The sequence below is a fragment of the Bombus affinis genome, chromosome 15, assembly GCF_024516045.1.
Source record: "Bombus affinis isolate iyBomAffi1 chromosome 15, iyBomAffi1.2, whole genome shotgun sequence".
Lineage (NCBI taxonomy): Eukaryota > Metazoa > Arthropoda > Insecta > Hymenoptera > Apidae > Bombus > Bombus affinis.
In genome coordinates this window covers 883211-910972 of record NC_066358.1, presented here as the reverse complement: position 1 = coordinate 910972, position 27762 = coordinate 883211, and the positions used below count along the sequence as shown (strand labels likewise).

The following is a 27762-nucleotide window of genomic DNA, read 5'->3' as shown; positions in this document are numbered from 1 at the left end:
GATGCTAGAAATACTACACTTTCTAGGTTTCTGATATTCCTTTTCTTATACCTTAGAAATAAAAGCTAGAAAATAACCTACTATTATTTTAAACGAGATATGAAAACCAATTATTTCCCTTTAAAAGTCAAAATCTGCAAATAATTATATTCTTTAATAAGAATAAGAATTTTCATCAATAGTCTAAATGAACTAACAATCTTTCTCAAACTAACAATAGTCAAGTTTTTTTGCATTAATCGTAAATAGAAATGAAGGAACATTACCGTTCGATAATCAATCTTATCTTTAAATAGGCCTTTCATTTTTAAGTATGTAGTACACGTGTAGTACATACGTAGTATAAGTACACTATAGCACAATCCTATTCCTTTAAGCGTAAAATACAAAAAGTATGCAAATACTTGACGTTTTAAAAAATTTAATTTATTCACCGACTTCTTTAACAAATTTCAGTTAAGATATTAATATATTAGGTCATCCCATAAGTTCGTGCCGACTTTTGTGTATACATTTCATGTGTCGAATTATAAACATACGGCGATAAGAGATCAATGCACTTGAAAAATAGGAAGAAGTTGTACAACGAGAGGGGGATTACATTTTTTCATGAAACTGAAAGGTATGTAAACAACCTTAACATATATAACCGCTCGAAAAGCGGAACGAACTTATGGGATGACCTAATATTTTAACACAGACGAGATGCTAAATAGATCTATCACCACACATCGTTTGTGGTTTTAAACTGTTCAAATTTTAATTTTGTCGATTGAATCGGTTCAAAATGACGTATAAACGTTAGTTATTTAACATATCATTTTGTTTTTGAATTATTGATTAACATTCTGTTAATATCTAAAATGCAAATTAATTGTTTTTATTACTTTGTTGTCTAGAGTACATTATTATCCTTAATTATATTATTATCTACATTTTAATAGATGCTCTATAGTTTCTGCAATCTGCTACAGAGTGCCTCCTATACTAAATAATCGATCTGTTTCATTAGTTTCGATATTTTGTTTCGTTCCCCTAATTAATTAATTTAACTTCTTTAAAAATCAAAATTTAAAATAATCCTATTATTTGAAATAAAAAACTGAATTAAATTGCATTTTTTACTCACCTTGAAAAATTCTTTTGCGAGCAGATATGAAATTTTATATCGTTGAATCTGAAACGAATGAAACGAAGTATATTATTACCAACCTTTTCCGTCATTGCAACAATAGAAAATTAATTACAGTAAATTCTATATTTCAATTTCGCCAAAGAAAGAGAATAAATATCAGGAGAGTATATTATTGAAAAGTACTGAAGTTGCTATCTAAAAATACAGAAAATATTCAGAAAAGAAATGATGCAATTTCTTAAATTAATTACCTGCTGTTACTTTTTATAAATACGTTCAAATCTTCTATAACTTTCATTTCGACTTTTATTTATGGCCGAGCTTTAATTAATTCTTTCCTTTCAATTTGCTTTGTTAATACATTATCATTAATCTCATTAACGCTCTTAATTTATTTCAATTTCGCATTACCGCAGAAGCATTTATATTCGTCCTGTAATTAATTTTACCGTTCAAAAATACAGGAAACGTGGCAGAAAGAAGATATTTTCCTTACATTTAGCATGCATTTCACATTTATGGAATTATTCGAATATGCATCATTATAGTAATTTCTTTGAATCTTCAACAGTTTAAAAATTCGCATAGACCTGGTTCACGAATATGAATTTAATACACGATTTAAAATTAAGCTAAACTTGATATTGTTAGTAATTGATATAATCATTGCAATACCAGCAAACCAAAGAAATAAATTTTACACGCAAATATAAAAAGAAAAAAATGGTAAATACGAGGAATTCTATTGGACAATATTCTCTTAGTTGAGGACAGGTTTATGTAAATGGAACTGTAATGATTACTTCATAAGTATTTCATAAGTATTCAAATTATACTGGAATCGTATCATGAATAAATGTTTTTAAGTCGCTTAACTTATTATTTTAGATTAATACTAAATGATAATTTTTAATTCCTTGATGTGTTTACACAAATGGTATTATTTTAATCTACAATTATCGTTTAAAATTTGGATTATAATGAAATTATATTATAAATAAATATCTCTTGATTATTCAGTTTATTATTTACACTAAGTTATTTTAAAAGGTTGTATGTTTCACTCTTTAAATTTTTTATATTTGAAAATAACGTGAATATTCGAAGTGGATGAACTTATACATTGTATTAGATTAGCAACTAAGTGTTTACGGACTTTATCAATACCTCCTAATGACAAAATCTACAATCACTTAGTTGCCAACCCAATAGTAACTGCAGTATTAACTGCAGTAATAGTAACTGCAGTATATGATATAAAAACAAGCGAGGAAGCAAGTTACATCTGAAACATTTTGCAACCCCGTAACGGGAAACAGCACATCCCCTTGAAAAATGTATCGGTTATATCACTCTTTAACTGGTGTCCACGCTCCGGGCCGTGTTCAGCCAAGCAGAAGTAATCGGCAGACGCAAAGTCAGCATTTTTTTACGTATCGTGAATACTCTACTTTTCTTTTGTTTTCCTTCTGTTTACTACTTACATGTGTGACCTACTTTTTTTCGTCAACTGTAATCCATTCATCTTCGCTGACGGTTTGTGAATTTTTCTAGGCTCAGTTTTTTACGTTTATATGTAAGATATAATGTCTGCCTGTCTTTTTGGATATTCAGCATTTTTATAAAAATAACAACTTAATCAGACTGAACTTTACTTCAGTTCGAAATACAATCTACTAAACCTAATGTATAATCAACAATCCAATATTCTAAATACATTGATATGTGACATATAGCTAATGTTGATTACATGCTGTTATTAATCCTTTCTCTTTTTGTTAAAATTTTATTTAAAGAAGTAAAAATTTTGTCAATGAAAATTAAATGTAAGATTTCGTTCAGACTTTGGATCGTGAATCGGTCTACGGAAGATTAAATACCATTTCCAGATGAAAGTTTTACCTTGTAAAATAATCTAATTCAAATACGATAAATCGATAGCACGTAATCCAAGTGAAACGAAAGCTGAGGATCCCGCTTAATGACAAATTTTGGTATTACTTATACGAAGTGTAATATTAAGTTTCGAGAGTGGTGGTAGCATGATGATACTATCGCATTCTCACCGACGTTGTTGCGTCAAATTACGAAAGTTCCCCTATAAAATTAATGCCGCGAACGCGATCATTGTGTCTACCTGAGAATTAGGATTCTCGGCGAACTATGGAGGATGGGCTTACCTCCAACGGCGTCTTTAAAGTTCTACAGCCCGTGTAATTAAGAATGTTGAACTTCCCGTGAAAGCGGCGGCAAACTTGCATGAAGGCACGTATCTGTATACTAGAACGTTTGCTTCTTACCAAACGGTTCTTTGTTCTTTCGTAGACTCTAATTATTCAAGAACCTCGTTAATTCTAGAGAAATATGACAGTTTGATCTGCCCGATGTATTTTTATATATTTTTTTATTTTATCCCTGTATTGTACCCACGAATAGATGGAGACATGGAATATTATAGGATGAAATTAAATGGTTCACATATGTACATTACTCGCGTAAATATTCAGATACAACATTATCTTTGTATTTATAGCTTTGTATAAGAGAGGATAAATTAAATATCGTATTGCTACTTTACGAGGATATGACTCATTTATCGCAGCTTAAATAGTAAATAATGTTTTCTTAACAATAACGTTTAATTGTACAATTCTACAAAGCAACAAATACAGACGTAGTGTGCATATTCGAATATTAATATGGGTAAACGTACAGTACCCTTTTGCAAAATTAAGCTGATACTGTTACTAATGAAATTTAAAAAGCCATAAGTTACAAGTAATTCATACTAGTAAATTCCCGTGCATAACAAGATTCATGATAAAACATTTTTGTTGAAACATTTTTTGTATTTTTGTCCATCGTAATATTTAAAAAAAGCAACATGACCTCCTACATACAATAGATATTATATTCTTACATACACTGGATTGATGCATTTTTATTTCCTCTGCAAAATAGGTATTAGGGTAGCCACACATAATGTATCTTAAAATTGTTAGTTTAAAAGTTATTACAATTTGAAATTTACTGAATTATTTCGGTGTAATGACAAATAAAAGTAAATCTTCCATACAACAATCTAAAGGAGATAGTAACGTGCCTAAAGTGGAATGAAGGATAATTGAACCATTGAACCATTGAACCGTTGTCATCTTTACATTTGCTAACATAGTATGCTAGAATAATTTCGTAAATTACAAGTCATAATAAAGTTTTCAATTTTTATTATATCAATTTTAATAAATTAATTCTTATTAATAATATTTTAAATAAATTTTAAACTAGTAATTTTTGGCATACGTACTTATAGAAGATGAAGATATTTGTTGGTTGATATGGTTCAATGATCCTTCATTCATATATCATATATTACTCCTATATTCATATATATATACTGATTTCGAAGCATTAAATTTTTCTTCAATATTTTTTTCTATCCATAATATAATCGTTTTAAAAATATCGCAATCTTAAGATTAGCTGCACAGGAAACTACGTATAAATTAATCACAGTACGTATCAAGGTAAACCATAGTTTATATGATTTGATTTAACACTTATTGTGTAAGATTGTTAAAAGATAGTGGTTTTTCTAAGTTCTTTGTAAAATTTATTCTATATAATAAACCATGTGTAGTGCGTTAAAATATGCTTAATTACGTAAAATTATGCAGAGATATGCAAGAATATAAATAAATACTTAGATAAACCGGAATATGTTGTGAAAAAAAATATTTCACCTATTTTTATGGTTATTATATATTTGATACGCGTATATTTTACATATTTAACGCATTGCGAATTTTTAAGTTACACGAATTTGCATATCTTGACGATAACATAAATTCACAAGCGCGTGAACATTTCCTATCTTTTACGAATAACGTTATGTTCACTTCCTAAGTCGTTACAAAGTGTTCTCTTCCTGCAAAATGACGTCAATGTATTCTATAAATAAAAATAAGAAGAAAATGTCATGTTAAAATAGACTCATAAGAGGTTTATTAAAAAGTTATAATAAAAATATGAAATGACAACAAATTTGTTTTAACAGATTGGTTTTGGGTTATAACGGAATAAATCTCAACGATAAAGGTCGAGGTGGTTTGGTTTTTTGGTATCTAAGATCACCAGATATTACGCCACCAGAAATTTACATATGGAAAAATATTTCAACACCTCTACGTTTTATTGGACAAAAAGCAAGCCCGATAGTAATGCGTATTTTTATTATAACTTTTCCATAAAGTCTGTGTAAGATCATAACATTTTATTTTTATCTTTACTCACGGAATATCTTAACAATGTTTTATGAAATGAATCTGACACCCTATATAATCTCTTGTATTCCAAAAATCACAACTCTATGCAATTACATTAACAGTCCATTAATATCTATATCGTTTAGCATTTATAAACTTTAAATGGAATTCATAGATAATATAAAATAATGAAGATTGTTTAAAATGTTCTTTTTCTATCAAAATATGCAGTTTGATAGTGAACTACTACTACTACTTGATTTGAGGACTGAACATTGTTAAGTTTTATTCTCGATCGTTTATAATTTGTAAGTCAATAATTTCGAAAGAGTCGAAGGTAACAGAATCGGTGATCCATTATTTTCAGGAGAATAAACTCTTTTGCATTGAACATTATAGCCAATCATGTGTTAGCATTATAATGTTGAAAGAAAAGGAAGAAAATATCATTTTATTAGTTATTAAACTCTGTGAGCAGTGACTGTCAATAATGTTCTCTTTTGAAATCTTCCGCTTCATTTTCCTGCTTCACATATTGTACAATCCCTCCTGTTTCGTGATAGAAAACAAAAGAATATATAATCCATGAATTTCTGAGAACGAGCTCTTCTATTGGCTTGCTCGGAAAATTCGTTCCGATTTTTAAAGAAAATTTAATCGTAGCACATTTAAATTCTGATATCCATTTATTGAATTATATAGGTACTATTTTGTTCTACAACCTTTCTCTATCTTTCACGTAACTTGATGAGTCCTTCCTTTCAGAACCTCTCAGCATTTTCGGAGAAAAACTTTTCACTGTGATTTTTTTATGTCGTTCAAAGAATTAAAGTTTTTGCCATTAAGGGAATTTTGTAATGACCTAAATAAGTGAAAATCTGAGGGTACAATGTCTGGTGAATACGGTGGGTGTGGAAGCACATCCCAACCAAGCTCCAACAGCTTTTGTCGAGTAGTCAAAGACACACGAGGCTACGCATTGTCCTGATGAATCACGACACCTTTTCGATTCGCCAGTTCTGAACGTTTTTGTTCAATTGCTGTCTGTAATTTGTTTAATTGCGAGCAATACTTTTTCAAATTTATCATCTGGTTATTTTGTAAAAGCTCATGATACAGGATTTCTTTCCGGTCCCACCAGACACAGAGCATAACTTTCTGATGAAGACCGGCTTTTGAAGTGGCTACTTTTGTGGCATTTTTGCCTTTCCGGCATCAAATGCCTATAGTGCAATTTGTTTTCCTTCATATTTAAGAACGTATAAAACTAACAAAAGTTAATGTATCCTAATCAAACTTTTTTCTAAAGATGCCTGAAATATCACCTTTCAGAATATGTACACATATCATTTGTTTTCGATTATTCTGATATATTTAGACCTATCCTCCTAAGCCACCTACTGAAAATCGGCACAAACTTTCCAATAGCGACCCAATATAATAAAGTTTCATACTTTCCATTTTTTATCTATTGTGTAAGTTATTAAAAATTAAATGTCTTAGTATATCATATAACACTTTCAGTTCTAACGAGAGAATATAGTCAGTCCACACGTACCGATTTTAGCAAAATTTGTTTGAGAGATAATGCAAAGAGAAATGTTTCGTTAGTCGTTACTCACAGAGTTCAATGAATAATAAAATGGTACTCTCCTTTCTTTATTTACAAACATCGATATTAAAGAAATAAAAACAACTTTCAAAGTTAAAAATTAAAAGCATATCTTTTAAATATCTTGAAAAATGTTGATCGTAGGAAAAAATTTTTGTTTAAATTTTTTATCGAAAAATGATATCCTGTAAATTTTTTATAATAAATAATATATATCAAATTTGAACTTTAGAAACATGTTTTTATTTTCTTTCTGTTTGTCAAATATTAATTGATTCTTATCGATTAAGTTTGAAATTTCGTATGCGAACCATGGATGAAAATAGGCAATATGTGTATTTTAAATTTTTTGCTATGTGTCGCCCTGGATTAGATAATTTTTTTAATTTATTCTAATATATTTCCTATTAAAATCTTACAACAAACATTGACTGACAAGTATTTATACGATACACGCGTGCGCGCGCGCACATATACACACATAGATTCATAAGTTGACGATTATATATTTTTCCATACATGAATTTATAGGAATCTATAAATTTCTTATAAATTCATAGCCTTGAGAGAAGTAATGAAAATTAAAATTATATTTCTAATAATCTCAGAAACAGGAGAGAAATATTTCAAATATTAGAAAATAATATTTATTTATCTCATTAATTATGTAATGGCTACTATATATGAATATAATGACTATATAAGAAAAATTGAAATGTATAAAATGAAAGGAAATTACTTAGTAGAGTAAAGGAATAAGTATTTTAAATTTTACGTTATAACAAATTCTAATTTTTTACGGCTTCATTAAGTGGAGTTAAATATTTTAATTATTTGAAAATAATATTATAATATTTATTTATCTCCTTAATTCTAATACACAATGATCGTTATTAAAGGAAATAAAAATTTACGAAATGAAAGAAAATCATTTAATAAAGTAAAACAAGAAGTATTTAAAATTTATTTTATTAATGAATTCTAATTCTCATATTAATATACAGATATTTATTTGCGTTAGATTCCATTTCTACAGAGAAGATAATTTTTCCACTTTCGTGTTTGGTAAAACCATAACATATTACTTCCTTCAACTTTTCTAATTATGTAAACCAAATTAAATTACATCTACTTAGAACAAATTTATCGTTGATTAAACTATTCGGTATCGATCTTTGATGGGGTAAACACGCAACGATTAAGTATAGCAATTACCAGCAAGGATTTATCAATTTTCGCCCGGCAGTCGTTCCGAAACAACATTTCATAAACTTTCATCAGATCTCGTGGTTCGGTGTATTCATCCATCATGATATGGGTACTGAAAATCGCTTTTAAGAACTTCCATCGAACGATTCGACATTTTTCCGTTCGATTGTTTTACGCGTTTTATGAATTCTACAGATCACGTCCGTTTTACGTCAAATTGCAACGAAGTAAACGTTCGTACAGAAAAGAAAGAAATAAAGAGTACTTGAATATGAAGGAAAAAGAATGGACTTTTTATGAAATGTTCATAAAATGAATGAAAATGAATGAAAAGTAAAAATTGGAGAGGAAATGGAAGTGTATGGCTGTTATGATCATATTATGTAACATTATATTAAACACATAATAAGTGTTAAAGATAACCATATATAGTGGATAATTGATTATTTAAGTATTTTTGTAACCTCTATGAAATATACATTTATATTACTAATATATATATATTATCTTGTATTGTGTATGTGCATTTTCTTATTTGTTTCAAATATTACCGATATAATCACGATAGTCAGATCTTATCACAGTACTAATGAAACAATGTTTCTCAAATAACAAGCATAACATATTCATAACAGGTTCCACAATTGTGATCTATCGCATGTAATCATGTCTCAATAAAAGTAAACATTAATTTCATCAAAAATACTGGCAAACACTTTCCAAAAACAACAAAGTCTGACACGATTTATTTTAATTGGTTTAGTAATCTTAGCTAGCGCGATACTTCTACATCATGTAAACGTATTGTGTTCATCTTTACATATAAGTTTCTCAGAAGACCAACTGGTCAACTCCACTTCAAGTCAATTTCTTAATTTCAATGTCCAACCGGTTGATGTTAAGATATTCACAGGATTGATGTTCGATCCGTAAAAAAGAAATGACTTACCTCCATAAATTCGTTGTAAGGAGATGATATAAATAATAGATAGTAAAGTCCAAGATAAGTTTAAAGAATAATGTTTATAATGTAATCACCTTTCTTTATTTTTCAATTTTGGAGTTGATCAATATCTTTTCTGAATGGCTCATCGTATGTAAAGCCTCTTATTATTTTGTCCTACACTGTATGTACATCCGACACCTGTCCACTCCATGGTCTAGTATCCTACTGAGAAGGTGAGTTCAAAGCGTTTCCTTAAAGGGGTGGTTCGAATCGATCCAAGCCACTGGCGTGTGTTCAAAAGGCATCGCGTCGTTCACTGGCAAGAATTAATTTATCGTCGGGTCGAGCACGCACGCGGCTCCAAGCGATTCCAGCATCGCGCTGTTGGCACGCCTCGTCATTTACCCTCCTCGAAAGCCCATGAATTTATCGAATCCTCAGCTCCCGACGTGCCACGAATTTTTCCACCTTCGACCAAGTTCTCACCGCTGTTATTTAGCTCCCGCTCCGTGCTTCTTCGTTGTTTGTTCTTCGAATGCTGCTTTTCTTGTTCTATCTTGTTCCGTTAACTAAAAAGGTTGAGTGAGTCAAGTTTGGACAAGGAACGTGTAACAAGGGGCAAATAATGGATTTACGGGTCGATTGAGATTTTAGGTTAGGAATGAATCGTTTAATGAATTTAGAGTTTGTGAATAAAATGATCAAAGTGGATGGTTTAGCAAAAAATGAAATTTCAACTGCCCTATTTCTATAAGTGTCTGTAGCTCTCACGATTTATATATTCTATAAATTATACATATATTATAACATAAGCCAGATAATAGTTTATAGATTCGAATGCATTAGAACTGTAATGTAAAATTCATAATCAGGCTTAGGCACATTTTATTTGGAATGAAATAAAAAGTAACAATGTAAAATAATTAATTATTTTGCTATTATTTTGCTGTAACTTCATTTTGCATAAAATTCAAATAAATCATTTTGGAATGATTTCATACTTAAATTAATTAAATCATTCAAATAATATAAAAAGTAATCTGACATAAGAAGGTTGTGGTGAGATTATCTGTTATTCTATTTAGACGTACTAATTTCTACTTGAATTTTTACAATATCAAATTTTCAAAATAATATACTCAAAATTGTTCTTGAAAAATATCCATATTGTGGTAAATTTGTTTGTCTTCGTGAGGCACTGTAAGGTAATTTGTATTTCTGCCGCAATTTAAAATGTTAATATAAAAGCATTAGAAAATATTTAATAAATTACTTAAATCAAAATTTATTCAAATACAAAATAATGAAATAATCTAGAGAAAAATCATTTCATATTCATAACTAGTTCAAAATGATGTATAGCTAAATAAGATAACATGTTATTCAAATAATCATTTTTCAAATATATTATATAAATAATGCATAAACTTGTCCATGATACTGCTATTAGAAATTCTAGTTTGATTTAGTTTCCAATTATTTTTAGCATTTCTTTTTTTTGTGGAAAAATCATGTTTTCTGTATTTGCCTAAGTCTATTAATATTTGAATTGCGAGAGATCTTTTAACATTGCTCTCACTGTAATGGAAAAAAAGATTCGCTACCGATAAAATCTAGAACATTTCTAATTCTTGCGCTGGTTTAATAGAACGCCCACTAAAACTAGCAAATAGCTGAAAATAAAAGAAAGAAGCAAATGACTGACGGAAATTTGATCTAGAAAATGACATTCTGTGCTAATCTGCTCCTTGTATCTGTCAAATCGGATTAAGTCATAAAGTTGCTAAATTACTATTTGTAGAAGTTATTAATGGAATCCCCTGTAACTAAGAATGACTAGTTATCCGAAATTAAGAAGAAAGTTGTCAATAAATTTATTTTAAAAATTTGTTAACATCTTCTTTTAACACTGTATGGTATTTACATAGTTTTTATTTTTTTTCATTTATTTTTCTTTTATTATTATTTTTATTATTATTATTACTTATATGTATTGTTATTTATTATTATTATTTCTCTCTCTATATATATGTCGGAGATGGAAGGACACCGAGGCCTTCCCTTCGGAATTCTTTGGAAAATCCCCGATACCTGCATAATTGAACTCGATTATAATTATCCGAGATTTGTGATGGTGAGCTTGGGCTCAAGGCGACAACTAGTCGCCGAACATAGCTGCGGTCACGGGATGAGCGTTTTTATCTAATAGAGGCATAGAGTAATTGTATAGCTCTCCTTAAAAAGAAATAGTTGTAGCGACACTCGACAGTAAACCCTAGTTTCGACCCCTAGTTCCTATAAGCTAAGTTGGTACGACTTCTTTTGTCTTAGAAGTCGATCACGTGTTAATTGCCTAAGCGTATTCGGTGTGTGCAGACGTTTTTTGTACGAAGAGGTGAAATATAAAGAGTAATATTCAATTAGTGTGGATCAATTGAATATCAACACCAAACCTATATTTAATAACAGGTTCGCCACACACAAATCCTATTCTTCGGGCAAGATGATTACCAGATGTCGATGCATCTCCACAGTATATGTTTAGCTAGCCCGAGGACCCGCTAAAATCTTAGGATTTTGTTAACTAAGGTCTTTCAAAGGGACAAACAGTCTTTATTTTTTGTGAACCCGATATAATATAATATAATTTATATAATTTAATGTTATTATAACATGTTAATATAATTTAATACCCTGTTAATATAATTTAGAATCTCCATCTAAAATCTACATTCTCAATTTCTATGAATAATAATTGTAACCTACTTCTGTTGAATAACTTGATGATTAAATTAAAGTAAAAGTATATGTAACAGCTTTTACCATTAGTCATTATCTTTATTGAAAAAATTCGGAGTTAACGATAAATTAAAAAATATAATAGATTTAACTAGTAAATGTGATTATTATCTCTGGATATAGGAATTGATGTTTCAATTTAATTCGAAGAAATTAAGATCGAAAGAATTTTAAAAATTTTAATCTCACAAATATTTATGCTAGTAAGTACGATTAATCATTTCGACCCTACGAACTATATGCATTGAACAAGATCTATTTTCTGACTTAAGTAAGAACACTTATACGTATATGTTGAAAAATATTCCTTTCCTGTTGAGATTTATGGACGTTTATATGTATTCGAGGTCTGTAATAATTTGTTGTTATCTCAAAACAAATTAGTAGATCGCTATTTATATCTGCGTTGTTCGTTTTATTATACTATGTACTTCTGTTGACTTTTACATTCTTTTTCTCACAATCTTTCTAAAGAAATCAAAAGTGTATTTAGGTCAAGAACATACCTTGCTGCTTTAAAATAAGAACTTCCAAATCTATCAAAACGACGAATTGTAAACTTCCTGTTTTTGAAATTACCAAAAATATCCGTAGATGCTTTTGCTAAAATTTAAAAAATATGAGCTTTTATTGAAATAAAATTATGATTATATATATGTATATGTATATGCATACGTGCAGACTAATGAACAAACGTATTAGCACAGACGAAGTTATTCTATGTAATACAATTCTTTATTAACTTTTTTTGTAGAACGTAATAAATTGGTTTTAGCGAAGCATGAAATTTCAGTTGTTGCAAATTAATACAAGATTTAATTCAAAACTCGTTGGTGACCGAGATAAAATCATAAAATAATGACTTTAAGAAGCTCAATTTTTGTATATAAGTTATATAATAAAGAGATTCTGCACAGCTAATTTTGAAGGGACAAAATCAATGTTATATAGGATTTATACAAATTTATACAAACCCATTTGTATTTATTATTATACAAACACTTTCAACGCTCATAACACTTTGCTTTGTCTCTGTTTCGAAAATATCCCCATGAAGTATATTTTATTATTTTAAGATAAAATAAATTTGTAATCAAATATTTTTGAAGTAATAATTATTGCAAACCCTTCCGCAACTTTCTACCAATATGCAACCTAAAATGTCTTTGAATACGCGCGTTACAGATCGATAGTTCTAGAGTTAAATATTTCGTCTATATTGTATATGCAACGTATGTATTATACAGAATCAATCAGTAAAGGGTTAACTCTCCTGTAGCCACATATCAATCGCCATAAGTTACGTCTCTTGTATATACTTGGAGTTCAAAGGTCGATGGAGGCGGTTTCTACGTCGAGATCGAGGGATGTCGCGAATATTCGCACGATCGGCTCGTTTATCAATTACAAGCCTCGCAGCACAGTTAGGTCAAGTTGACGAAACGTTTGTTCGATGCGAGTTTGTGGTTGAACAACCGCCGACACCTGCATCGTGAGAATAATACAGAGGAATATTTAAGGTTAGGTCCACGTGAAGCAATATGAATAAAATGGAAGCGCGAGAGTTGCTTTTCTGACGTTTGTACTTGCACGTGCAACATTGTGAACAAAGACTGTTTCGAAAGTGTGTCGCCGATTATATAACTGTCAGGAAAATTGCTTGATCCGTTAAATAATAATTAATATATAAGTATAATAATGAAATTAATTCCCTTTTCTCTAAAATGTAATAGTGTATATATTTATCTCTAAAACATCGAAGATCAATATACAAACAAGGCGGTGAAAAATATAGAAGATTCTATGGTTAATACAATAAGAGCTCAATTATCCGAATTAATTAATTACAGAAAAGCTGATAAACGAATTTTTCGGATAATCGAACAACTGTAATTGAGACTGCGTTTTATATGAAAAATGATAATTTATCGCGCAAGTATGTCGCAATTATTTTCATCTTGGCCTTCTAATCTGATTTTTCAATCTTTCCAAAATAGCAAATTAATAGTTTTACTTTAAATTAGTAGTTCTGCGGACTTATTTTTGCGCTTATATGAATGCTTCTGATTCACGGGTCATCGTTTTTCTTGTTATCGTTAAATTTCTCTTTAATTTTCTCAATATATGATCTCTTCATCACTTACATACATGTCTGATGATGAATTGAGAACAATAACCAAATTAAGGAATATACAGAGAGAATGATAGAAGCATATTTGAATGATAGAAGAGAGAAGCATATTTAGAATATTTATTTTCTTTTACCACCCAATATTGTTCGGATAATAGTCGCATGTTGAAGTAAGAATTAAGATGGGTTTATACTATACGGCACGGACTGTCACGTAAAGGCAGCATGACGTACCGGTTGGTGACGAATAGCGCGTAGACAGTCTCGTTAAACCGTACGTTTCAATGTTCTGTCGTACCCACGGTGCAATGCAACGGTAAACATCTCTATCCCATCAGCGTCTTGCGACGATTAGCGGATAGTTCCTTTGGCCGTCGCTAGAAATATCGTTGCCAGAAAGGTATGAATGTATAAGTGAATAAGGTGGTGATAATTAATAATACAGATTTCAGTATCTGTTTAAGGAGATACATATACGATATGTCCGTTTCCTCCGGAAACACGTAAATATCTCAAAAACTATGGATGATGCAAAAAAAATGTTTGGAATAAATGTAGGATTTCCAGAGAAGCATATCATGTCGATACTTATTTAACCTTGAAATGATCTTGAAAAGCCCTGTGTTATGTCCTTCCGACCCTCAATAGGTCCAAGGACCCAGCATCTTCTTTTTCTTTTTATTATTTGTTAGAATATTTACAATCAATTCTCGTTAAGAATTTTCAGTAACTTCATTTGGCGTGATACAATGACATGGTTTATAATAATTTTATATTGTTGGTTCTAGTAGAAAGTAAGGATTTAATCTAAAGAGTATTTTCTTTTTAGTCTGCGGATCTGGTCCGTCGTGTCAAGTAGTTGGGTGACTAATGAGTTGTTGGTTGCTGACTCTTGCGTTATATCTGCCTCTAGACTTATATATTTCATCTTTGACTGTGGGTATTTTGAGGTCGCGGTGGATTGCTTCGTTGGTAACATATCAGGGTGCATTTATTAGGGATCTTAGCGTTTTCGATTGGAAGCGTTGGAGTATTTCAATGTTGGAATTACTTGCTGTTCCCCATAGTTGGATGCCGTATGTCCAGACAGGTTTTATTACGATCTTATAGAGAGTAATTTTGTTCTGCGTGTTTAGGTTGGAGCAACGGCCAATGAGCCAATAAAATATTTTGAGTTTGTCCCTGAGTTGCTTCGATTTGTCCATGATGTGTTGTTTCCATGTTAATCTCCTGTCCAGAGTCATGCCCAGGTATCTGACTGTGTCCTTGTTAGGAATTGTTATATTGTTAATGGAAACCTGTGGACAGGCCTGTTTTCGCAGCGTGAATGTTACATGTGTGGATTTTTTTTTTCATTAATTTTGAAGCCCCATTTATGGAACCACTTTTCCATAGAGTCGAGACCTCGTTGGAGAGTGGATGAGGCAATTATCGGGTTGGCGTGGGATGCTAATAGCGCTGTGTCGTCAGCAAATGTTGCTATAGTTATTTCTGTTGATATTGGTAAATCGGTAGTGTAGATGGAGAGCAGCAGGGGTCCGAGGACATTACCTTGGGGTATGGCGGCTTCTATTGGGAATATTGTGGTAATGGCGTCTAAGTATTTAATCATGAATTGTCTTTTGGTCGGGTAGAACTTTAGGATGGAGTAGTAAGTGTGTGATAGGATTTTTTTAAGTTTGTAAAGAAGCCCTTCATGCCATACTTTGTCGAATGCCTGTTGAATATCAAGGAATACTGCTGAGCAGTATTTTTTCTTTTCGAGGGTTTGGCTGATATTGTGTGTTATTCGATGGATTTGTTCTATTGCGGAATGTTGCTTCCGAAAACCGAATTGATGATCTGGCAATGTTTTCAGATCCTCTAGGAGTGGAAGGAGTCGATTCGTTAGCAACTTCTCGAATAGTTTTGACATAGTAGGTAGAAGACTAATTGGGCAATAGGAGCTAGTTTCGTGTATTGGTTTTCCGGGTTTAAGGATAAGCGTAATCAATGACGTTTTCCAGGTTTTGGGATAGTATTCAAGGCGAAGAATTGCGTTAAAGATTGAAGAGATGAGTGCAATCCCTTTTACGGGTAGTTCCTTAATTGCTTTATTACTTATTTGGTCATGCCCCGATGCTTTCCTGGGATTCAGACGATGAATTAATTCTGTACCTTCTAAAGAAGACATTTGGAAGGAAGAGTGCAGGTATTCTGTTATTTATGAGGCGATATTGGAGAAATGGGGTTTAAAGATGTTGGATAGGTATTTAGCGAACAGGTTGGCTTTTTCTTTAGGGCTTCGTGCTCATCCGCCTTGCGGACAGCGAATTGGAAGGATTATTTGCGGGGGACGCGTGAGTTTCCTGGAAGCCATCCATAGTGAGTAGTTGGAGTCGGCTGTAGGGGACAAATTGGCGAGATATTTTTGAAAACAGCCATTTTTATATTTTTTGATGATTTTGGTTAACTTCCTGGTTACGTTGTTTAGTTTGCGTTTGTCGTCCGGTGTTCTATGGGTCTGCCATACTCTTCTTAGTCTTCGTTTTTCTGTGATTTTTTTTAGTATGTAATGGGGATATTCGTGTTTACTGATAAAAGTCTTAGTAGGTGTTGAGGAGCGGATAGCGTTTATTATGCTCGTGTTTAAGAATTCTGTAGCTGTTTCGATATCTTCCTTTGTTTTTAGTGAAATTGAGGCAGAAGTTGAGTGATTAAAGACTTCTCTAATGAGCTGCCAGTTGGTGAGTTGGTTGCGAATAAGGCCATTAGGTGGATTCTCGATTATTGCTGAACTGACTGTCGCTATAACGAGGGAATGGTCAGAAAAGAGTTCCGCCGAGGAGTTGATTTGGACATATCTAGGCGAGATATTTTTAGTTATGAAGAAGTCAAGTAAATCAGGAATTTTGTTAGTGTCAGTGGGCCAGTATGTGGGTTCATATGTGGTGAGGTAGTTTTAGATTCTTGGTGATTAATCTATTCAAGAGGTTTTTGTCTCTTACTGTAACAAGTTTGCTGCCCCATTGGGTATGTTTGACGTTATAGTCTCCTCTATGAATCTATTACCCAGAGCGTCAAAGAAGTTATCAAATTTTTTTTAGCAATTGAGTGTCTGGGAGGGCAATATACTGCTGAAGTGGTGATTGCACCATGGCAGTCTTCTATTGCTACGTCTGTTGCTTGGAGGTAGTCTTTCTGGAATGGTGGAAGTTCGTAGTGCTAAATGTTTGATTTGATTATGATTCCGGTGCCGCCGTGGGCCTTTCCGCTGAGGTGTTGGGTGTAGTAGAAGTTGTAGCCGTGTATTTTGAGATAGTTTTTGTCGGTGAAGTGGGTTTCAGATATGAGCATTACGTCGATTTGTTGTTGTTTTAAGAAGAATTCTAATTCAAATTTGTGCTGAGTTAGACCGTTGGCGTTCCATGGAACTATACGTATTGATTTTATTTTGCTTTTATTTTGCTTATTTTGCTATATGTCTCTCGATAGACTTTATCATTGTTTGAATGTCGATGACATCGTCAATGAAGATTGGCGGGGGAGGAGGAATTCTTTGGGTATGTAGTTTATTTACCGTTTCGGTCGTGTTCATGGATTCTTCTGTAATCTCCAGTATTGAGAACCTGTTGTAGGTGGTCACTTGGCCAGCTGGTAGTTTAGTTTGACTCTTGTTCACATTAGTTTTGATTGCTTCCAGCTTGCGTTTGGGCTTTTTCGTGTGCGGGTCGTTTGTAAAGAGGGATGTATTGCCCCTTTGCCACGGGGGAGGAAGAGCGGCGCTGTTATAACTTAGCTCCGCAGAGCCCGTTTAAGATGTTTGGGCCATCATCGAGCTAGTTAATTCAATTTGAAATAACTAGTCGAGAGACTGTGATTCGGGTCAGAAATTAGTAGTGCTGGATTTTCCACTAGCACGTTTGAGAATACTTGGCTAGGTTTGTTAGATTCGCTTTCGACAGATGGGCGTTATGTGTTGTTTTGAGAACTTCACAGAGCACTAGACACACGTCTGCACGCTTCGACACTCAACAGCAAACTCCCACCATAAACTTGAACTTCTAAATTCATCGTTCTCACATATGGTTAAATCAATCTGTTTGCCTGGAAAGACTTTCTAATCCTAGAAGTGTTTTCGGCTGGTTTTTAGAAAGGTCCTTAGGTTTATTGTGCGCACTTAAGAATTCCGGAGAAAGCGGGTAGTGACCTAACACAAAAAGCGGAGATGTACCTAACGGAAAATCCGGGTTTCCCCTTAAACAAAGACATCAACTAGCAACATTGGTAGGAGGTTCCGTCCCCTCTCATCACTCATTAATATCGACTAACCAATGGACATCGCAGATCGTTGTCGCTCACCTTACTAACGAAAAGTGTGAGCAAGGAATCCGTTTTCTGCGCTCAAAAATCACACCCACACCGAGCTTTCCTCCGTAATTGCATGAGATCAAAGAGGCAGTCTGTTCAGTCTGTTCAATCGCTACTTCTATTACAACACGAGGGCCTTCATCTCTCAGAGTGTCGTATCTCAAAATCTCGTCTACGCCCTTTATATCATACGTAACGGTGTAACTCATTGGGTATTAAGTGTTGGAAATATAAATTTTATAACCCTGTTAATCGCAGTGTTATACTACAACAACCACCCTTATTATCCTAACCGAAATAAGGGGATCGATCTATTCGTGGTGTCAATTATTACAATCGTAACGAGAATTTACGACTTCCGTTGACGCGTTTTCTCGTGACCGCGTTGAAAATATACCCAGCGAAGATACCGCTTGCATTTTTAGTTGGGAATTATGTTTTTTTGTTCTATATATTTTTATAACCAACGACAAAACATTTTCAAAACATTACTTACTTGTATTTTTTGCACAAACCGCTGTCGAAACGGACAATATAAATCCACCTCTGTTCGAAAAATCGAGGTTCTACTGTATCTCAACTTGGAAATCGGAAAACAATATACAAACAAAATAGCTAAAATTACAAAATATTTTATAGAGCAACCTATATTACGATTCAAATAACGGTAAAACTCTCCTTGACTTCTTTTCTTGCGAAGTAATACAATGTGAAGTTTCGATCATGTTCGAGCAACCTAATATATTTCCTATCAATCTTGAAGAAATCTCGTCGGTAAAATTATCTGCCTGACAAATCTAGACGCTTTAACTTATAAGCCATATTTCACTTATCGGGACACTACCGACGGTTTTGATGTATAGACGTTGATAAAGGAGCTCCACGTTAGCTGTTTACATGCGTGTTATCCTTTACGTGGATAAAAGGATCAGTCCACAGAAAAGTGTAACCCAACAGTTACCACGAATACGGCAAACAGACAAACAAAAATTGCTTTACCATAAATATGCCTCTTTTCCAGGCGTTAAGCTTGATATTTCATTGATGAAAAGTATTAGAAATATCTAAAAAAATAATGAATTTATATCGACGTAGTTATTTCTTATGCTCTGCAAAATATATTTTGTTTTATTTCTAAGGTAAAATATTATATACTGATTCGCAGAATAATTTTTCTCCTTCCATAATATAAATTTAATTATATCAATCTTCCAAACTATCTATATTATTTCAAAATCTGCAAACAGACAACTTTTATCTCTTCAAAAAAATTATGTAAGTACTTTATTCTAAAATATTAACTTCCACCCATTACGAATTACATATTTCAGATCCAAATAATGCTCGAAACAAATGAATACACTTTTTTAATTTTCATGTAGAAGATTCCAATATTGCACAAAAAATGTATTAAATATACTTATATGTATTAATAATATGATTCGATATTTTAGTATACATTAACCTACTAAGGATTAACATTGCAGTATCATAATCGCGTTACATGCGCAATTTTTTCTGTTAACTCACGTCATTGAATTCTGATGTTTAATATTGTGATTATAACAAAGGATTTCAAGAATTTGCCTAATATTTTTTTCATCACTATTTTATTCATCGTTTCATCCATCTGGATCTTATAATCTTATGAAGATTAGGAAGTATTTTAATTGGTTAATTGTTCAAAGAACTTCTTTTAATCTTAGAAATTTTGTTTATATTTATATTTTGTATAGTGGACTCTCTTTAAAGACTTTTTTTAAAGTATATACTATTTTAATACATTTTCCGTACCGTGTGATAAAATGATATGTAAATTACTTTATATTTTTTAACCATGTTTATGGAATTTTTACGCGTTGCCTCTCCCTTAGTCCTTAACGGGTTAATCAATATAGTTTTAATAGTTTTATTTTTATTTATAATTTTCATTATAGAGTTTAGAGTATGACTTTTATGGCTTTTTTCACCAGTTCCATATTTCTTAGCCTGAAGCATAGCTTCTATAATTTTATAATGTTCGTACTTTACAGTTTCATAGCTTTTATTACTTGGGAAGGTATAAAAAAACTGGTAGTAATAGTAATAAATAATTACCCTAGCATTGCTAAGGGAAAAAAAGTAAAAAAAACTATAAAAAGCTATTCCAACCGTGTCAAACCAACAAACATACGAGTTTCCGAAGTTAAAATTCTTTTCGCTTATTATTTGATACACTAAAGATGCTTAAAGATTTTCCATATTTTTCCTCTTTATTTTATTTCGAAAATCATTGAATAAATTAATGAGCGGATTTAACTTTCGTAATTTACGAAACGCATTTCTGAGCAAGTTAACGTAAGATGATGCCAACGTTAAGCAATCAAAGTTTCATGCAAATTACCGGTTCGTAGATATCGATATATTGATGAGCATTGGAGGTGCCTGAGGAACTAGAAGGTTAAGGGATTTGATGGTAACAGGATAAGTAGCGATTACGTATAATTAGGTAGCTTTCAGATAAGGTTTGGGGTTCAAACGGAAATCATAGGGATGGGATAATGTACGCGCTTTCGTCCAACATTATCGTTTCACTAATCGATTTTCGACATAGAAAAAATTTGAAGATACACTTGGTGAAAATGTGAAATGTACATGTTATAAGTTTGATAAAAAGATAGTTACAAATTACGTTTCTATACCTCGGTCTTCGGAATATGAATCTTGTTCCTACTTATCGAAAAATAATGATCAGACATTAAGATGTTATACATCTAAGTACTTCATTAACTTTGTTCATTTAAAATATTTTTTATATCGGAGATGATAAAAGAGAATATTACGTATGAAAATTGTAGAGTTAAGAAAAATACATGACATTTGTATAGTGACATATTTTCATCTTTTCACAGAACATATGGGATTAGAAATACATTTCGCGATATTACATCAGAAATATTATATATATATATATATATATATATATATATATAATATAGATGCCATGTACAATTATTTTAAGAAAATACAAGTATCGACTAATGCTGAAGATCACATAAACATTTAACTAAATTCATTACCTTTCGCTCGCTATTCTCTATCATTTTTCAAAAAAAAATGTGCCATTGCAAAGAAGTAAATATGCTTACTATCTAATGTAATAAATAATAATAAAATAGTTTCTTCATTTCTATGAAATAACAAGTTACAATCAATTGGTGCATTAAAAATTATATGATTCGGTTTACGAAATGATATATACATATGTATATTTAATCTTCATCAATATAAACGCTTCGATCATTACTTTGGTTATTCATCTTCAACGAAACAAAGATCATGGCCCTTGTTTTTCTTTTTTTTTTTCAATAAATCCCCTGTCGTGAAGGGGTACAGAAATTGGAAAACGTCAAAGCATAACTGGCTGGCTGTATCGCTTTTCAATCTTTGTTTCGTGGCCTGAATGGCTAGAGGACCAACCTTTATCCCGCGACCTCTTCCACGTTCGATATCCTTTCACGACGCAAAATGAATGACGCTGGAAATAGAGGACTGCCACTTCGAGTGGGATTGATGTACGATTCCGATTAAATGATCCACTGTGAAATTCCGTGCAGAGTCAAGTACGAAGTCATAAAGAAATTGGTTATTAGATTGGAAAAAATAACTCACATATGCTATGTACTTTTCCTTGATCAAATTAGCTCTTTAATTTCTATCGGACATTCTAGTGATTGGTTTTTAGAAGCTTTTTAAGAAGTTTGTAGGTTTTACATAAAATGGCCATTATCGGTCCAATCGTATTTCTCAAATAAAAATATAAAGGAGTTGTTATTGATATACACGATTTTCTGTTTCATTGTTTAAACATTTTCTAAAAACATTAGAAGTCTTTCTGTTTATCGAAATAAAAATAAGATTGTCTGTATCGTGGACGAAAGGCCTAAGAGATATCGGGCGAACTATAAACAATGTCGCGAGAAAGCCAAAGTACCGACAGACCTAACAATGTATTGTCGGTCCTTCGATCGAATAGTTCCGTGGAAAAGGCCTGCGTGACCCTGGCCACGAGCGGTTGCGAAACACGTGCGTGGTGGGGCTAAGACAAAAGACAAGGGGTTGCTAAGGGACAAAGACGAATTAACAGTTAGTGCGAGTTGAGAAGCTAGACAGTGTAAATCGAGAAGTCAGGGAGATAGTGTTGCTAGCGTTGTCAAGAGTGTGGTCCGCGTGAAAGAGGAAACGTTGGATTCGTGGTGACGAGAGCAAATTAACTATCAAGTTATCTTAATTATAATACGTTATTGTGATTAATTCACGTTAAACAATCCTCGTTTCCTGTTTAACCAACATATGTTTAATTCATTTATTGTAAATAAACTAATTGTAGTAAAGATCCTACAATTGAAGAATCAAAAATTAGGATAAAAATTCAAGGATCATAGCAGGCTTTAAGTTTTATAGAAAAGTGGTAATAAAAACGACATTGAATTTCAATATGTTAGTATACACCTTTGTTCATAAGTATATGAAACACCTATTAGTTACGAAACGGAATAACTGGTGACTGACCTAGATTATCATCTTTAAAGTGTTAACCTTTGGATCCGCAATTCTTCTGAAAGTTACTATTTAACAATAATTTAACAAGTATTATTGATTTGCCAGTAAAAAGCACATTGCAAATTGTACATAAGAAAGATTAGATTAAAAATAAATAAATAAATAAAAATTGGACTAGAATAAGTGAAAAAATCTATAATTATACAGAATACGCTTATATTATAGTTTTAGCCTTTGTTTATTTTCGTCTCGGTCGTTAAATGTTTATTTTATGACAATAAGATCACAAGCTTCAAACATAAAGTATCTGTATGGTTCAGAATTGACTCAACCTCCACCACCCGAGAGTTGAGAAGTATCAAGGAAAAGGAATTTTACGATATTAAAAAGTTATTTCATTTACTACATGAAAGAAACTGTGTAATACTAATGTTTCATTATATAACTAACATTTTTATTAAGAGCTACAACATATTTTAAAATATATAATTCATTAATCTGATTTAATATTTTTCGCGAAAATCATGAAATTTATTACCACATTTTTAAAAAACTTCATTTCTTTATCTTGGATGCAAAGAGTACATTAAAATTTCTTTGCCCAAAATATGTTACTTCTTATTACTCCAATGTCGTCAGTTGTGACAAGTTTGGGCAGGTTTATGATAGGTTTATATTATGTTTTTGTTTATGTAAAAAGCTGGTTCTGGATTAGATTTCGGTTAGGGTAGATTTGAATTACCTTTAGTTAGGTTTAGTTTACGCTTTTCTTAGGTCTATGTTAAGTTTATTCAGGTTTGAATTAGGTTTGGGTCAATCAGTCCTTACCATTCCAATGCTGTCAATTGACATATAATATTTCTATATATTTCTTCATATATAATATTTCTATTCTAGTAATTAGAGAAATGGAAATTAAGTAAACAGTTTTACCCATTGAATATAGCTATACTATAGCGAGTATTTTAGTTCAGATATTCTATATAATTTTGCATATTACATACATTTTCGGCATCATTTTACTTTTAACTTTTCAATGCAACGAGTTAAAGTAAAATGTTGATTTGCATTTGTTATAATTGCTATGCATTGGATTGAGAGGATTTGATCTTGATTTCCATTACCAAAACGAATGATTCACTCCGCGTGTTTCCCCGACAAAGCGTCTCTGTAAACCAAATACATAAACTCTGCCACAAAAACTCGCTCGAACCATATTTTAAACATATCTTCCCCACCACCGAACTCGTCTAAAACGTTCCGTTCGACCTACCAGCCGGTCGATCCAGCAAACAGAAACAAAAAGAAACGAAACGGACGACGTATCCGGCAACGATGCGCCGATTGATGGCCATTGTCCTCGCGCGACTCGAGGTCCGGGACGATTCTCTTCTCCGCGTGTTCTCTGCACCGGCAATGATGTATGGCGCGACTGCACTTTAGGTAAAGACCGCAACACACCGTATTCCCGACGGTATTCCCGTGAGAAAGCGCATTCGTTCTCGAATGTTGTGCCCCAATTCCCATGAAAGGACACTCTTTTCACTCTGTTCACAGCGACTCAGCCGGTGGAATTTCGTCCCCCGGGAGCTGGCAGACGTTTAGAAGGAAAAAACAGGCGACAAGGATCAAATAGCAGGCTTGAACAGCGACGGTATGCATTTGTAACGATTTCGGGGTTAAGACGGCTTGTACACGTTACTATCCGTAAACAGAGGGATACCTTGGTCGGGTTTTAGTAATAATACATATATTACCGTTCTCAAATATCTGAACTCCGTGATCGAATAATAAATAAACTCTCTTCTTTCTCTGCGGATGTTTCTTTGCGGCTCACGAAAGTAGTCGAATGCCTACATATGCAAACTTGGATGGCCGAAATAATGTACATTAAAGTAATTTGTTTAGACAAGCAGATATCAATAGGAAGATGGAAGTCTTAAGATTATGTCAGTGAAATTTGAAAAGGATTCAATAACGTAGGTAGAAGTTATGATACATTTATTAGAAACACGCATTGTAAATGACTCACAAAAATATTTGAACGCTACATATATTATTAAATTATTTAATATTAATATTTTGTTGGACCACCTTTAGCAGCAATAATGAATCTCAATCGACGTTCCATACTGTAAACCAATGATTTTGTAAAGCTACACTCAACGGAGTTCCATATTTCTATAATTTTATCTTTCAATACTTGCTTTGAGGTTATCTGAAATTTATTTAACCTTTTTCCGATTTCAGCCCATATATCTTCAATCGGATTTATGTCTGGACTTTGCGGTGGAATAATTAACATGTGTGGTGTGTTATATACGATCCATTCTTTCACAATTCTAGCAGTATGCTTAGAATCATTATCTTGTTGAAGTGGAAATCTTCCAATAATCCTAATTTATGAACTTTATTTATTCTTTAAGGTTATTTTTTAAAATATTTAAATACTTACATTTATCAAGTATTCCATCAATAAATATCAAATTTCCGGTACCACTGACAGCCATATACTCCCACACCATGACTGATCTACGTCCGTGTTTCACTGTTTGATGTAAATGTCGAATTTTCAATTCCGTATTTGGTTTTTTCCACACATAATTTTGACCATCCGAGCCAAAAATGTTAAACTTTGACTCGTCCGAAAAGATGACTTTATCCCAAAAAGAATTATCTTTATTAATATATATATATATATATTTTTTTTTTAAACTGCATTAATATATGGCTTCTTTCGCGGTACTCTGCCATGAAAATCATTGTTTCATAAGATTCGTCAACATAATTCCGGGTGAACTTCTTTATGAAACATATCAGCTACCATACTTGCGAGTTGAGGAGCGAATATAGTAGGATTTTTTTTTTAATTCGCGAATGATAACTTTCTCCTCTCTACCAGTCAGTTTCTTTGGTCGACTTGATCGAGCTTTGTTTGCAAGTGTTCCCTTATTCTTTGACTTTTTTATGATATAATGTATTGTAGACTTACTTCTGTTCACAATTCCGGCAATCTCGTTATATAATTTGCCGTCCTCATATAATAGAATATTATATTTCTCTTTCACACTTTTGTTTCAGACTTTTTGGTATTCATTTTAAATACTATTATGCACACTTTTACTGTTACTGAAACCATATCTTAACATCAAGTGAACGTAGCAATATTTTCATTTAGCAATGATGTTTATATTTGGTGCAAAGGAAGATGAAAAACTATCAACAATGTTACAGCGTTCGAATACTTTTGTGAGACACTACAGAGGTTAAATATGGAAAAAGTATATGGCAATTATATAAAATATATAAATATGCACAAAAAATATGGAAAATATGTCAGCAATATGTATGATATAAGTTTTAGGATCAAATATTACCTAAGATATAACAAAGTTGGCGCTTTACAAAAAATATCGCGGATATCCAAATCTCCAATTATCTCTAGAGTCCACCCCTTGGACAATCCACTTCAAATTCCCTAAATCCCTGAACGGCCGCGCAACGAAACCTGTTAAATAACTTGAAGTAAATATCACATTGCGTTAATTTTACACGGCAAAGATAGAGCGACGTAACCGAGGTAAGGCACAAAAGAAGTTGATATCGAAATTATTTATCAAGGAAGAACATCGTTTCTGCATATTGTTACACTACTTTTTAGTTTAATCTGGTAAGTATTTTCCCACCCAGTATGATGAATATTATTGTAATTCTTTTATTTAGTCTGTTGGATTCAGAATATGTAGAAGGAAACGGAAATCCATCAGGCAAGTGCTACCCGTCAACAAAGAAAATGAAACCTCCTTTAACCCACCCTCACCAATTCTCTACTCTCTTAAAACGTGAGCAACATCAGGCACATGCGGTTATTCTTCGAATTCTTTAAAAATACCGTACAAAGAACAACCAGATCTTATCATTCTCTAAAATGCCCGAACAACGCCGGCCACACGCGGCTAGTAGTATATGAATAGTAAATAAAAAAATAAATTCTAGTAACGAATTCTGAGAGTCTTACAATCCTTAAATAATAATAATAAAAAATAAATAATTTGAGTAATCCTGAATAATTTGTAATCCTGAGTAATTTGAGTAATTCTGAAAGTCCGCGAAATCTAAAAATCTGATTAAAAATTCTTGAAATTCTTAAAATTCTATTTGTTGCTAAATCCTTAGATAAGTCTTCTTCAAGTAACGAATGATCGAATTGTTGTGCCGGTCTGGCCCTGTCTGCCTTAAATTTAAATGTAAGTTTATAATACACTCACATACTACTATTGAATAAGCGCTAAATATTAAAGGTTTAAACAGCAATCATGTTTTTCGATGTTCGCGTTGGCAATAAAATTGATATGTCCAAAGTAAACTAAATTAAATAAAATTAATTAAATTAAAACCTATTTAATAAACTAAATGTTCGCGTTGGCAATAAAATTGATATGTCCAAAGTAAACTAAATTAAATAAAATTAATTAAATTAAAACCTATTTAATAAACTAAATTAAATAAACTATTAAGCCTCCGAAAAGTATAAATCTAAAAATGTTTTATTATTATATATTCATTTCTAAAGTCAACAATCCCAATGTATATTATTAAGATAAGTTACAATTATAAACCTAATTTACTTCCTTATGCAAAAAGTATTAGAAACTGTTGTAAAAATATGAAACTGCCCCAAAGGTACATATAATAAAAACTTATGTGAACATGTTTAGATACTTAATATTCGACTTCAATATCTAAAAATTCTTAAAAACGTTAAAGATGGAT

General features: G+C 32.0%; 1 protein-coding gene and 1 long non-coding RNA gene across 8 annotated transcripts in view; one reads left to right on the top strand and one right to left on the bottom strand.

Annotated features, from left to right (window-relative positions):
- LOC126925022 (octopamine receptor beta-2R-like) overlaps positions 1 to 27762 on the bottom strand; it is a 543796-nt gene that overhangs the window by 233193 nt on the left and 282841 nt on the right. For 2 of the 5 annotated variants that reach the window (XM_050740133.1, XM_050740126.1), the window contains exons 1-3: positions 9260 to 9435; positions 1387 to 1568; positions 1130 to 1177 (exon numbers count right to left, since the gene is read on the bottom strand). The gene's annotated coding sequence lies outside the window, so the exon portion shown is untranslated. Of the gene's footprint in view, positions 1 to 1129; positions 1178 to 1386; positions 1569 to 9170; positions 9436 to 27762 lie in introns of those variants that run through there. The other 3 variants (XM_050740128.1, XM_050740129.1, XM_050740130.1) reach the window with 3 other exon arrangements.
- On the top strand, positions 21782 to 27094 carry LOC126925036 (uncharacterized). Of its 3 annotated transcripts, none has more exons than XR_007713787.1 (3): positions 21782 to 22682; positions 24266 to 24432; positions 24547 to 24607. It is a non-coding gene; the product is annotated as an uncharacterized LOC126925036 (long non-coding RNA). The 3 variants fall into 3 exon arrangements; XR_007713785.1 differs by having other exon boundaries at positions 21782 to 22707; XR_007713786.1 differs by lacking the exon at positions 21782 to 22682 and adding an exon at positions 26071 to 27094 and having other exon boundaries at positions 23868 to 24432; positions 24547 to 24643.